Source organism: Emydura macquarii, unplaced genomic scaffold, assembly GCF_026122565.2.
Source record: "Emydura macquarii macquarii isolate MOO-44397 ecotype Brisbane River unplaced genomic scaffold, CSIRO-AGI_Emac_v2 contig_2205, whole genome shotgun sequence".
In the NCBI taxonomy this organism is placed as follows: Eukaryota; Metazoa; Chordata; order Testudines; family Chelidae; genus Emydura; species Emydura macquarii.
The window spans coordinates 1,837,501-1,845,076 of record NW_027132342.1 but is presented as its reverse complement, the minus strand read 5'-3'; the positions used below and the strand labels follow the sequence as shown (position 1 = coordinate 1,845,076).

At 41.1% G+C, this 7,576-nt stretch overlaps 1 long non-coding RNA gene across 1 annotated transcript in view; it reads left to right on the top strand.

The window, feature by feature from the left end:
- The first annotated feature begins 912 nt into the window (after window positions 1-912).
- Window positions 913-7,576, top strand: part of LOC137160405 (uncharacterized) — a 7,419-nt gene continuing 755 nt past the window's right edge. The window contains exons 1-2 of the long non-coding RNA XR_010921866.1: window positions 913-980; window positions 5,781-5,882. This is a non-coding gene — a long non-coding RNA (uncharacterized lncRNA). The remainder of the gene's footprint in view (window positions 981-5,780; window positions 5,883-7,576) is intronic.

Below are 7,576 nucleotides of genomic sequence, written 5' to 3'. Positions count from 1 at the left end.
CATGTCTAGATTTGGGTTGGATTTTGACTTTTCTCCTCACCCAAAAGACCAGGGTGTGTTTAGGATTTTGATTCTGGCCTCTCTAGTTTAAACAGGTACTACTAGATACTTTGATCAGTGGCTGTAAAGTTGACATCTAATTAATAAGGAAGGGCAGACCTTTGAATGAGATGATTTAAAAAAATAAAAAATAAAAAAATAAAAGAGCTTGAGGCTGGAAACCAATGAAAGAGAAAGATGGCCACTGTTAAAAACTGTTATTTAGACACCGCTGTTCACATCATAAGCACTTCTTAAGCAACATTAAATAGGTTATGGAAAAGAATGACTTCAGTAACCGCTCCAGAAGCGAGTGGCCTACTTATTGTGGGTTTCAGACCAACCAATTATTGACACAGTGGTTCCTCACTAGCCAGCAGCATAAGAGGAGGAGCCCTATGAGTAAATATCAGAAACAGAGGCTAAGGAAGGGACTGACTCCACAGAACGTTCTGCCATTCTGGAAGAGAGGCATGATTCCTCACCTAAATAAAGCCCTGCTAAGAAACTACGCACAGCTGTGAATACTTTCTCCCATAAATTCTGCCCCTCTGGAGGATAATGAGAGGGTTAAGATCTTTGTACCTTCTCAAACCATCATGCCATATGCTCTGTGATAAGCAGTACTCTGGTAATCTTATGATGTACTGGCCAAATGCTTATTTCAGTCCAAGTGAGAAGAAAAAAAGACTTGCTTGAAACAAAAGGAAACCACTGTATATGGCACACACATGTACATTGAGCAACTTCATTAGCACTGATCACTTCAGGCATAGATTTTACAAGGGAGTTCTGGCAAGTACATGTGATATACATCAAACTGCTGACCTAATAACCAGGACTCACTATTTAGCAGTCCGTGGAACAGTCTGAGAAAGGAACCTTTGAAAAACACCATTTGAGGACAACAGGGCCTGGCAGCTGTCTACCTTATTGGTCAGGTCAGTAGGGAGAAAGACTTGGCTAAATATGTCAGACCCTTGCCAAGCCGTATGGGCCAAGGCTCTAGCCAAATGTCTCAGCATGCCGGATGCAATTAGTGCAGAAAAGGCTTTTGCACTGCAGCAGACTGAGAAAAGCCCACATGGATGCATGGGTACTGCCCAAAGATGGGGAGACCAGATCTGCATGCAGTACTCAAGATCTGGCTGTATCATGGATTTATAGAGAGGCAATACAATATTTTCCTCTTATTATCTCTCCCTTTCCTAATGATTCCCAACATTCTTTTAGCTTTTTTGACTGCTGCTGCACACTGAGTGAATATTTTCAGAGAACTAGCCACAATGACGCCAAGATCTCTTTCTTGAGTAGTAACGGCTAGTTTAGACTCCATCATTTCAAATGTATAGTTGGGATTATGTTTTCCAGTGTGCATTACTTTGCATTCATCAACATTGAATTTCTTCTGCTACTTTGTTGCCCATTTAGTTTTGTGAGATCCCTTTGTAACTTTTTGCAGTCTGCTTTGACCTTAACTATCTTGAGTAGTTTTGTATCATCTGCAAAATTCTGTCACCTCACTGTTTACTCCTTTTTCCAGATCATTTATGAATATGAAGAAAAGTACCGATCCTAGTATAGACCCCTGGGGAACACCACTATTTACCTCTCTCCATTCTGAGAACTGACCATTTATTCCTACCCTTTGTTTCCTATATTTTAGCAATTGCTGATCCCAGAGAGGACCTTCTCTATTATCTCATGACCACTTACTATGCTTAAGAGCCTTTGGTGAGGGACCTTGTCAAAGGCTTTCTGAAAAACTAAGTACACTAGATGCACTGGATTGCCGTTGTCCACATGCTTGTTGACCCCCTCAAAGAATTCTAGTAGATTGATGAGGCATGATTTCCCTTTTAAAAAAACCATGTCGACTCTTCCAACAAATCGTGTCACATCTGTGTGTCTGATAATTCTTTTTTTTACTATAGTTTCAATCAATTTGCCTGGTACAAAGTTAAGATGACTGGCCTATAATTTCTGAGATCACCTCTGGAGCCTTTTTTAAAAATTGCTATCACATTAGCTATCCTCCAGTAATCTGGTACAGAATCTGATTTAAATGCTAGGTTACTTACCTAATAGTTCTGCAATTTCACATTTGAGTTCCTTCAGAACTCCTGGGTGAATATCATCTGATCCTGGTGACTTATTACTGTTTAATTTTTCAATTTGTTCCAAAACCTCCTCTAATGACACCTCAGTCTGGGACAGTTCCTCAGGTTTGACACCTAAAAAGAATGCTCAGGTTTGGAAATATCCCTTACATCCTCAGCCGTGAAGACCGATGCAAAGAACTAATTTAGTTTCTCTGCAATAGCCTGATATTCCTTGAGTACTCCTTGGCCCCACTGGTTCTTCAGCAGGCTTCCTGCTTCTGATTTATTTAACTTTTTTTGCTGTTACTTTGTTTGGCCTTCCTAAGACAAAGAAAGTATTTGAAGAACAGTTAGCAAATTTATATTTTTACACTTCACTTGCCAAAGTTTATGTTCCTTTTTATTTTCCTCAATAGGACTTAACTTCCACTTTTTACAGGTGCCTTTTGCCGCTAACTGCTTCTTTTACTTTGTTATTTAGACATAATGGCACCTTTTTGGTCCTCTTACTATGTTTTTTAATTAGGTTATACATTTAAATTGAGCCTCTATTATGGTGTCTTTAGAAAGTTTCCTTGAAGCTTGCAGGGATTTCACTTTTGGCACCTCAAGTTCTGTTTAACTAACTTCCACATTTTTGTGGAGTTTCCCTTTCTGAAATTAAATGCTACAATGCTAGACTGCTTTGGTGACTGTCCCCACCCACCAGGGTTGTTAAATTTTATTGTGTTAGGATCACTATTACCAAGTGATTATGCTATATTCACCTCTTGGACCAGATCCTGCACTCTACTTAGGACTAAATCAAGAATTGACTCTCTTCTTGTAGGTTCCAGGACTATCTGCTCCAAGAAGCAGTCATTTAAGGTGTCAAGAAACTTTCTCTCTGCATCTCGTCCTGAAGTGACATGTACCCAGTCAATATGGAGATAGTTGAATTCCCCCATTGTTATTGAGTTTGGGGGGTTTTGGTAGCCTCTCTAATTTCCCTAAGCGCTTCAGAGTCACTATCACCATCCTGGTCAGGTGGTTGGTAGTATATCTCTACTGCTATATTATTATCCAAGTATGGAATTGCTATCCATAGATTCTATGATACAGTTTGTTCAGTTAAGATTTTTACTTCATTTGACTCTATGCTTTCTTTCACATATAGTGCCACTCCCCCACCACTACGACCTATTCACTCCTTCCAATATATTTTGTAACCTGGGTACTAATGTGTCCCATTGATTATCCTCATTCTACCAACTTCTATGATGCCTATTATATCAATATCCTCATTTAGTATGAGGTACTTAAGTTCACCCATCTTAGTATTTTGACTTCTAGCATTTGTATATAAGCAATTTAAAGATTTGACACTTTTTAGCTGTCTGCCATTATGTGATGTAATTGAATGGGACTTCTTCATTTGACTGTTTCTCATCAGACCCTACCCATATTTTATCCTCTTCCATCCTCCCCTTCTTACGAGGGTATAGAGAATCTCCATTAATAGATCCTCCCCTAATGGATATCTCTGTCCAAACCACATGCTCCTCCACACCTATCAGCTTTCCCCCAGCCCTTAGTTCATATAACTGGTCTACGACCTTTTTAATTTTGTGTGTCAGCAATCTGGTTCCATTTTGGTTTAAGTAGAGCCCATTCTTCCTATATATATGCTCCCCCTTCTCAAAAGATTCCCAGTTCCTAATAAATCTAAACCCCTCCTTCCTATACCATTGTCTCATCTATGCATTGAAACCCTGCAGTTCTGCCTGTAACTGGTCCTGTGCATGCAACTGGAAACATTTTAGAGAATGCTACCATCGAGGTCCTGGATTTCAGTCTCTTACCCAGCAGCCTAAATTTGGCCTCTAGGACCTCTCCTATCCTTCCCTATGTACCACAACCATTGGCTCCACCCCAGCTCTGTCTAGAGGTCTTGAGAGATCCACAACCTTCACATCTGGCAGGCAAGTCACCATGCGGTTCTTCCAGTCATCACAAACCCAGCTGTGTATGTTTCTAATGATTGAATCCCCCATTACTATTACCTGTCTCTTCCTAATAACTGGAGTTCCCTCCCGCGGAGCAGTATCCTCAGTGTGAGAGGATACCATGACATCATTTAGAAGGAGGGCCCCAACTATGGGATCGTTTCCCTTTGCTCCAGTTTGATGTTCTTCTTCCCTGAGACTTTCATTCTCCTCAACAGTACAAAGGCTGTCAGACCAGGGGTGGGATCATTCTACTGTGCCCCAGAAAGTCTCATCTGTGTACCTCTCTGTCTCCCTTATCTCCTCCAGTTCAGCCACCCTGGTTTCCAAAGCCCATCTCAAAGGTGGGGAAGCAGCCTCAAAGGCTACGAACTGCAGACAGCTACTTCCCCGTCTTTGAGCTCGGCATCCGATCCACCATCCACAAAAAAATGATCCTCAGATATAAAGCGGATTTGCAGGGCTCTACCAATTTGACCATGTTAGCCTCAGAAAATCACTATAGTAGAGCTTCCTGCAGGGCTGGGGATCCCTAGCCTCTTGGGGAAAATCCCTCTCTGTCCTTGCTCAAATTCCCTGCCTACTGTTCTAGGGTAGGCAATGAGAGCTGCTCCATGTGCTGATGGACAACCTGGTCAATCAGCAAACAGAGTAAAGAGAAAGTGGGAGGGGGGAGTTAATTTTTTTTAAAATAATGAAATGCTGAAGGTCTCTGTTCCCCTTTCCCATCAGTTCTCTTGATATAAATGTATGCAAATATGTGATCAACTGGGTTTTGCCTTCAGGATGTTTGCAGGCACAGGAGAGATTGTTAGAGGCCTGCTGCTTAAATCTCTGAATGCACCATCTCCATTAAACATGCTCCCAGCCTCAGCATTCCCTGCATGCTAACTGCACTGAGCATACTTCCAGCTCCATGAATCTTTCTGTAATACAAAGGCAAAGCTGTATCTGCAACATACTTTTTGGTCTATGGGAAAGAGTGCAGGATATGGAGCCAGGCAGACGGCATGAGTTCCTATCTTAACTCTTCAACTGGCTGGTGTTCATAATTCTGTGTACACCCCAGCCCTTATTTACCAAGGCCTCATACTTCTACCTCAATATGTAGGTAGTTTCTCCCTGCCTCTATCCCTCTGCCCTTGCCCTATTTCACAGATGGGGTAACTAAGAGGATGTGCATCATTTCTGGAAGAACTGGGACCTGAATCCACCTTTCTAATATGGCAGACCCAAGTATCATTCACACCACTTTTCAGAGTTCAGAATAAGTGTGCCACAATGATATGCTTGGCTCTGTAGAAGAATCTATAAATAGTTCTGTAAGCTCCTGGGAAAGCATGTACCAGGTCTCCTCTTGCTTTCTCCATGCTCACTTCCTTTTCCCAGATTGCCACGTGTTCTCCACATACCTCCTTACTGCTATACACATTGCCACACACACTCTCTCCCCATCGCCTTCATCTCCAATGGGCTGCTTAGAAAGCTGCTGTCACCACAGGACTAGTTTCTTGCCAGAGTAACACCACTCAACCCCTGGCTACCTCTGCTGAATTTCTCCCCACTTATAACTTTGTGTTTGGGGGAGGGGGGGAGGGGAACCATAGGAAGGGTGCAATTAGAACTGAACTCAAATGCACTTTTTCCATTTCAGAAATATCATGACAATTCCTCCATTCTTTCCAAGAGACGGACCTGAAGCGAAGCCATTTGTCATAATTCCTGTTAATTGAATGCGTCCCTCTCTCTTTTGAAGGTCAGGAAGAGCAGCTCATGTAACTGTGACTGTGACTCAGATCTTAAGTGTGGTTACAAGTGTTTTTCTATGGAAGTAGATATAATGCTCCATTTTCTGTCTAGGATCCCAGGAAATTTATACAAATTATTAATAATCAGAGAACTGATAGAATCCCCCATTTCACGTCAATCACTGCACGTGTGGGCAGTGGTGAATCCCTCCAACATCTCCTCTCCAAATGCCGCAAAGGAGAATGACAAAAGGAGCCCCTTAACATTTGTTCTTTCCAATGGAGTTTTCATGGGCCTCCGAACACCCAAAGAGAGTCTTTCAGCAGATGCTGTGTTTCAGCACTTCAGATTTAAGTTGCAGGGCACTAATGCCGGTTTCATCTGTATTTTGCAATTCTGATACTATGATTTTTGACTGCCCATGTGTAGTTTTCCACTTTTGATGATCGGTTGCTACAAGCTCTCATTTTTGGTAGGGGGGGAATATAGTGTTTTGCTTTGTGGGTTTTTTTTGTTTTGTTTTTTTTAAAAACAAACCAAAAAAGATATTTCCCCTGTAGTTCTAGAAGTAGGGAAAGAATGATTTAAATGGAAAAAAACCCAGCATTTCTTTTGGTAAGTCAAAATTAAGCATAGGAAAGTTCTAGCTAGGTATTTATACTGCAGTCTTTGCTGGAGCATCTAACCCATCTGCAAACCATTTAGAAAGCATAAATGCCTCCTTTTTCATTTAGGCTGTGAATCCAAACCACCCTCATGTTTGTCCATCTTTAATTTTCATGCTTTCACTTCTGCATTTCCAAGCTTCACACACACACACAACAGAAAATACCATATATAATGCAATATTTTCAGCCAGGACTTGAAGTAGAAAGCCAGAAATCTCAACCTTGCCTACATTAGGAAAAGTATCCTAGATCTTGGACCACAGAATGGATCTGAAAATATTAAAAGAAAAACCAAACAAATACTATAACAAGGTCTCTCTCAACTCTGGGGAAATTTATAAAATTCCCCACCAGTTTGAAGATGTTTCAGCTGAAACTGGTGGAAGCTGCTGAGCATTATACATACACACACATACACACGCACTCCCTTATTAATTCAGCTGAACCAGTGCTAAACTGGCAGAAGATGCAATATATACAAGACTCCAGCAGCTGGAACAAACACTACCATAATTTTAATTAGACTTGCTATTCAGCAAGTTCATAGAAATAGTTGTAAAGAGTGTCCTGGTTGCTGGAGCAGAGACTTGTCCCAAAACAGCAACTTCCACCAGTTTTCAGCTGAGCCCATGATAAAACTGGTGAGAATTTTGTAGATTTCCACATTGTGGATACATACCTTGTTAGACTCCCTTTTCTATCAAGATTTGCAGCCCAATTCTGCAGTCAAGAGTTTTGGACCATACAAATAAGAACCAAACATGAACTCTCAGCTTTTTGAGGTGCAGATGTTACTTGTACCTGTTTATTTCCTTGCTTAGAATTTCTTCTACTATAACCACAAAGCAGGCAACTATTTTTTTGTTCTATTATCCTCCAGTGTCTCTTGACAATGACTGTACCACCACACATAGAGTAAGGTATAAATAAAACAAAGTGAAAAATTAACTTAGTACAGAAAAACTCTGCACTGTCCTCCCCAAAATATGTGCCAGCCATGACCCTTTGGATACATAAGACATCCAAGCCTTTT